This window comes from Dipodomys ordii, unplaced genomic scaffold, assembly GCF_000151885.1.
Source record: "Dipodomys ordii isolate 6190 unplaced genomic scaffold, Dord_2.0 Scaffold47, whole genome shotgun sequence".
NCBI classification, from domain to species: domain Eukaryota; kingdom Metazoa; phylum Chordata; class Mammalia; order Rodentia; family Heteromyidae; genus Dipodomys; species Dipodomys ordii.
In genome coordinates, this window is record NW_012267263.1 from 773,848 (window position 1) to 780,804 (window position 6,957).

Sequence of the window (6,957 nt, forward strand, 5' to 3'; positions counted from 1 at the left end):
GTTTGTGGGATCCAGCAGCCCTGGGCACCATCAGTCTTCCATTGCCAAGCCAAGTATCTTGGATAAGTTGGGCTCCTCCCTGTTGAGGGGGGGAGGGTGGCGCGGTGGCGTGCTGGAGGGGCTGGCCCACCTTATAGAGACAAGGAGAGACAGTTAACTCCCCAGTGTCCAGGCAGTGGTCGTGGAGTAGGGCAAGCTCTTGCCTAGTAGCTTTCCTTGCCACACTTAAAGCATGATTTGGGTGGTGTGTGTTGGGTGCCTCTTCTTTGAGGAGCCTGAAGGGTAGCAGCCAGAAGCAGGCATTTTTTTTTTCCTATCATGGGCAGCCTTAGTGACATTTTTCTGTTCCTTCTGGTTGTTGAAAACCTTAAAAGCCATGCTTGCCAGATCTCGTTGGAGGGTTTGAGAGCCATCCTCAGCCTTTTTCAACTATATATACATATATATATATATATATATGTATATATATATATATATATATATATATATGTATATATATATATATATATATGCTGACTGGGAGAGAAAATGTGTTTTAAAGGACCACTATAGCTTCCTTTGATTCTGAGATCAGCTTAGCATAACGCTGGAGTGCCACCATGAGGCCATCAAGAAATGTGGCTGGGTTTTCAATGGTTTCTGGGTAACCTCCTCTAGTTTATTATGGCTGATCACAAGGCAGGCTGCCTTCTGCAGGCACCACCAGACAGCTTACCATCCTATTTTTGTTTCCCCTCCAGAACATGGTTTTGGTAATCCCAATGGGACTCTTCCCTGGGCACAGCTGTCACCCTTACTGAGAAGGTATTGTCTAGGTAATGGGTTTCATCCACATGTGCCTGGACTCCTTTTCCTGGAGGTGGCGGGGGGTTGGGGGTAAGGGTGGAGGACAGGATTGCATATAAGTCATGCCAAGTGAGGTCATAGACCTGAATGAGGTATTTAAACTCTTTGCTATAATTATTAAGGGTGTTGGGAGTATGATTCCTGTCACTTCTCAATCTGGGAGAGGTCAGTCATTGAAATGGGGGCATGAACTCCCTCCACCCCTGTAACCTCCCACAGAGGAATAAGGGGCCTTGGAATGTGGCTTAGTGGTAGAATGCTTACTTGGCATGCATGAAGACCTGGGTTTAATTCCTCAGTACCATATAAACAGAAAAAGCAGGCCATGGTGATGCACATCAGTTATCAATGAGGAGGATGAGGCAGAGTATCATGAGTTTGAGACAAGCCTGAGTGTTAGATAAACTGAAAGCTGAGTGTGAGCGTGCTTATCACCATTGACATCTCCTTGTGGAAATCTGAGACCAGCAAGTATGTATGATCATCATTGATGTCCCAGGACACAGAGACTTTATCAAGAACATGATGGCAGGCACATCCCAAGCAGACTGTGCTGTTCTGATTGTTGCTGCTGGTGTTGGTGAATGTGAAGTTCATATCTCCAAGAATGGGCAAACCGGTGAGCATGGCCTTCTGCCTTATTCACTGGGTATGAAACAGCTCACCGTCAGTGTTAACAAAATGGATTCCACTGAGCTACCCTACAGCCAGAGGAGATACAAGGAAATCACTAAGGAAATCAGCACCTACAGTAAGAAAATTGGCTACAACCCTGACACAGTAGCATTTGTGCAAATTTCTGGTTGCAATGGTGACAATATGCGGGAGCCAAGTTCCAATATGCCTTAGTTCAAGGGATGGAAGTCACCCGTAAGGATGGCAGTGCCAGTGGAACCACCTTGCTAGAGGCTTTGGTTTGCATCCTGCCACCAACTCGTCCCACTGACAAGCCTTTGTACCTGCCCCTTCAGGATGCTTACAAAATTGGTGGTATTGGAACCATCTGTGTGGGCCAAGTGAAAATTGGTGGTGCATCATGAAGCTTTGAGTGAAGCTCTACCTGGGAAAAATGTGAGATTCAATGTCAAGAACGTGGCAGCATTGCTGGTGACAGCAAGAATGATCCAACCATAGAAGCAGCTGGCTTCAGTGCTCAGGTGATTATCCTGAACCATCCAGGCCAAATCAATGGGTCCCTGGGTTAGATTGTCACACTGTCACATTGCTTCCAAGTTTGCAGAGCTGAAAGGGAAGACTGATTGCCATTCTGGTAAGAAGCTGGAAAATGTCCCTAGCTACTTCTAACATCTGGTAACTGGGTAAGGGAGAGAGAGCGTGGTAGACTGGTTAAGAATAATCTGTCAGAGGTAAAGTGCTTGCCTCGCATGCATGAAGCCCCTACATTCAATTCCTCAGTACCATATAAACAGAAAAAGTGGAAAGTGGCACTGTGGCTCAAGTGGTAGAATGCTAGCTTGAACACAGGAACAGAGCACAGGCCCTGAGTTCAAGCCTCAAGTCTGGCAAATAAAATAATCAGTCAGATGCTGTGGCTGGATTGAACTGGTTAAGGGATCCAACAGGAAGTCTTGGTAGATGTCTGGATTACAGAATATGGATAGGAGATCCAGGAAGTTTCCAAGACTAACCATCCTGAGTCTAAGGCTCATTTTAAGTTCCTATTGAGTTAAAAGGCAGGTATGAACATTAAGCATGCTCATTAACTATTTCTCTTGATCTCCCAACTCTGGTTAATTTTGAAAGGGCAGGCACAAAATGGTTCCATTTAGGATGTGACATCATCTCTTCTTACTCCTCTCCATGGTCCCTTGTTCCTCGGACTGGCTGGTTCCCCGGGGTCTAGGTGTTGGTCAGTCACCGGGTTTGAACTCCAGGTGTGGGCACTGTCCCTGAGTACTTCTGTACCACATGGGAGTTTCCTTTTGGCAACCCTTACATCTGGAGTGCAGAATCCAGGAGGGCACAGAGTCAGGAGTCATTAGATTCCTTCCTCTTTTTCTCTGAGAGTTAATACTCCTCCTTGACTTTCCCTCCTCAGACAAAAGTGCTGGAAGCTGGAGGAACCCCACCTTGGACTTCTTGCCTTCACTATTGCTGGCTATGCATCTACCATACCATCTCCTCTCTACGTCTGGTAAGTGACTGACTGTTCTACAAGCCCTCTGCAGTTTGTCTGTGTAGATCTGGCCCCATGCCAGTGGGTTCCTAGGCCTCCTTGGCCAGTCATTTCCCATTTGGGGATTGCCTAAATTGAGGACTGGAAGAGGCACTGGGGATGGAGAGGGGTACCTTCCATCCCTAACCTCTGAACACTCACCAGACACCTCCCCTTTTAGGTCTATGTGGCCAAACCTTCCATGTCCTACGCCCTATGGGACCACACCCCATGTCCTCCCCAGACTCCCTGCCCAAGTTTCTGGTTACAGTGGGGTGCCGCCAGTCACATGTGAGCTGGGACACTCCCTTGAGATGTCTCCTTTGCTCTTCAGATATTGTCCTACTCAAGTCCAAATGTCTTATAGGCTAGAAAATTGGTCTCAATAGCCCAACCTTTTGCTGTGCCCTCAAGAGTGTGACACAGGCTGGGTCCTGGGGACCCCCCCTCTAGGTTCCCCATCAAGGGCTAGACGTTCTGGGTTTGAAATCAGATCTAAAATCATATCTTTATGTCAATGGTCCTGGAATTTGTGTTAGTTGGGTAGGATACCTACACATGAAAATAATTACTCTGAAAGAAGGTTTTAGGGTTTTCACGTAGAGTATGTTCATTATACAAAGGAGTTTCATTGTGATTCTTCTAAACATGCATAGGATGTACTTTATCATATTCACCCCCTGCCTTATATATGCCTTACCCACCCTCTTTCTGTAATCTTAATAGGCTTCATTATTCTACTTTCATACATACATCATATTCCCTCTTCTTTTGTTTTCTCTCCTCCCACAGGTTCTCCCCTCAAACAGCCCAGCTTTTATATTTATGTCATATTTTTAGGTTTCAGTTTCACATATGAGAGAAAACGTGATCATCTTTTGAGTCTGGCTTATTCACTTAACATGATAATCTCCAATTCCATCCACTTCCCTGCAAATGACATAACTTCATTCTTCTTTATGGCTGAATAATACTCCATCAGTACTGTGGCTTAAACTCAGGGCTTATAGTCTTGCTCAACAATGTTGGAAGCCAGACAGCCCTCAGGACAACAGTCCTGAGCCTTCTCACCTCTGTCCATGTCCTGAAGCAGCAACAGCTGATTGACCAGGATGTTTCTCTCATCTTAATTAAACTGGATATTGAGCTCAGCTATCTCTAACTGGAGGCCTTCTGTTTTCCATATGACTAAAGCTGCTGGCGCCTGCTGAATGCTGCTTAACAGGCACATCTTGACCTTTCTTTGCCCTTTCCTGTGCAAAAACTCTGTATAAAGAAATACACTGGATGAGAGCCAGGGCTGCTTCAGTCTCCCAGATTTCTGGTACTGCCTGTCCACCTGGTCCCAGCTAGAGAGAGAGAGAGAGAGAGAGAGAGAGAGAGAGAGAGAAAGGGGAGGGAGGGAGTCTTCCTCAGTCTTCTATGAACTTCCCTCAGAAAACAGCTTGACATGACTGGTCTGAGCTTGCTTGCTCAAAGATGGTATTTTACCACTTGAGCCATACCTCCAGTCCAGAATTTTTTCTATGCCTGAGTCTTGAACTCAGTGCCTGGGTGCTGTCCCTGAGCTTTTGTTTTGTTTTGCTTTTGTCGGTCGTGGGGCTTGAACTCTGGACCTGGGTGCTATCCCTCAGCTCTTCAGCTCAAGCCTAATGCTCTACCACTTGAGCGACAGCGCAACTTCCAGTTTTCTGGTGGTTTATTAGAGATGAGAGTCTCATGGACTTTCCAGCCCGGGCTGGCTTTGAACTGCAATCCTCAGATCTAGCCCCCTGAGTAGCTAGGATTACAGGGGTGAGCCACTGTCACCTGGCTTCCTTGAGCTTTTTTTTGCTCAAGGCTAGCACTTCACCACTTGAGCCACAGCTCCACTTTGGGCATTGTGTGTGTGTGTGTGTGACCGCGTGCGCGCGCGCACGCACGCACGTGCGCGTGTGCATGTGTGTGTGTGTGTTTAATCAGAGATAAAAGTTTCGCACTTTTCTGCCTGCACTGATTTCAAACTAGGATTATAGGCATGAGCTACTGGTGCCCTGCTTTCAGTCCAGAATTTTGCTGTTTAATTGGAGATGGAGTCTCAAAGACTGGTCTTCTTGAGCTGGCTTTAAACCTTAGTCCTCTGATCTCAGTCTGAGTGGCTAGAATTACAGGTGTGAATTACCAGTCTAGCTAAATTTTTAAATCCATTCATCCAGTGATGGCATGTATACTGATTTCATGAGTTGGCTGTTGTGAACATTGGTGTAATATATATGGCCATGCAGATATCTCTATTATATACCAGCATCATTCCTTTATTTTATTTTTATTTTATTTTTTGTTGGTTGTGGAGCTTGAACTCTGGGCCTGGGCACTGCCCCTCAGCTCTAGCTCAAGGCTAGCATTCTACCACTTGAGCCACAGTGCCACTTCCAGTTTTCTGGTGGTTTATTGGAAATAAGAGTCTCACAGACTTTCCTGCCCGGGTTGGCTTTGAACCATGATCCTCAGATCTCAGCCTTCTTAGTAGCTAGGATTACAGGTGTGAGCCCCCGGCGCCCAGCTCATTCCTTTATTTTCTAAAGTGCAAAATCAGACAGAACAAAATTATTGATTATTAAAAACAGGACATAGCATTTGAGGCAGACCTCTTTGTAGAGAGAAACAACTTAAATATCAACTTACTGAAATGTGGTAAATAACAGAATTCAGGAAATGCCCAGAAACCAGGAAAGTGCTTAGGCCTTAGAGTTAGTAAACAAGAAGCTTAGGATGTGTGAAATGTGTTTGAAATGTATTTTTGTGTGTGTGTAAATAGGAAACTTGGGATGTGTTTTGGTAAACATAAGTTAAACTCCTAACAAAGGAAAATATCAAGAATGTGGTCTTCCTTTCTGACTTATTGCCTTGTTTACTGGAAATTGCTATTTGTGATTATTGACTGTTTCTGTCACATACATTGCTACCTATGTGTGGCTCTGTTACATATACTGCCACCTGCTCATTGGCCTTTTCCCTATATAAGCCATGCAGTGAAAGAGCCTGACTGCTATGCTTTACTACCTGAAAAGTAGGGTGAAGTCACCATACAGCTAATAAAGATTCCTTGCCCTTTTTATCTGAGTCAGTGGATATATTTGCAAGAAATATATTTGTAGGAGCTAGGATTCTACAATTTTTTTGGCAGTACTGGAGTTTGGAGTTAGGGCCTCATGCTTGCTAGACAGGTTCTCTACCACTTGAGCAACACCTCTAACCCTTTGAGTTCATTTTTGTTTAGGGTAAAAATCCAGTTTTATTCTTCTACATGTACATATGATCTATTTTGGAGAAAATTCTATGTACTGCTATGAATGTGTTTTGTGGCTGTTGGGTCAAATATTCTTTTTTTTTTTTTTTTGTCAGTTGTGGAGCTTGAACTCTGGGCCTGGGCACTGTCCCTGAGATCTTCAGCTCAAGGCAAGTACTCTACCACTTGAGCCACAGCGCCACTTCTGGTTTTTTAGTGGTTAATTGGGGATAAGCATCTCATGGATTTTCCTGCCAGGGCTGGCTTTGAACCATGATCCTCAGATCTCATTCTCCTGAGTAGCTAGGATTACAGGTGTGAGCCACTGGCACCCAGCTTCAAATATTCTTTAGATGTCTGTTAAATCCATTTGATCTATAGTGTTGTTTAATTCTGAAGTTTCTTCGTTGATTTTTTTGGTATGTTGGTCAGTATTAAAGTCACTAATTATCTTTGTGATGGAGCCAGTCTTTGCTTTTATTATGTATACTGACTTCAATGCATATATGTTTAGAATTATAGTATCTTTCTGATGGATTAAAATTATAATATCATTTCAATTACAGTATCATTTTGATGATAAAGGGTTGTTCCCTTTGTCATTTGTTTGTTTGTTTTTGCCACCAAGTTGCATTTCTTGGATATTTGTTTTTTTGTTTTTTTTTTT

At 44.2% G+C, this 6,957-nt stretch overlaps 1 pseudogene; it reads left to right on the forward strand.

Moving 5' to 3' along the window:
• Positions 1 to 908: 908 nt before the first annotated feature.
• Positions 909 to 1,886, forward strand: LOC105988166 (annotated as a pseudogene).
• The last annotated feature ends 5,071 nt before the right edge of the window (positions 1,887 to 6,957 follow it).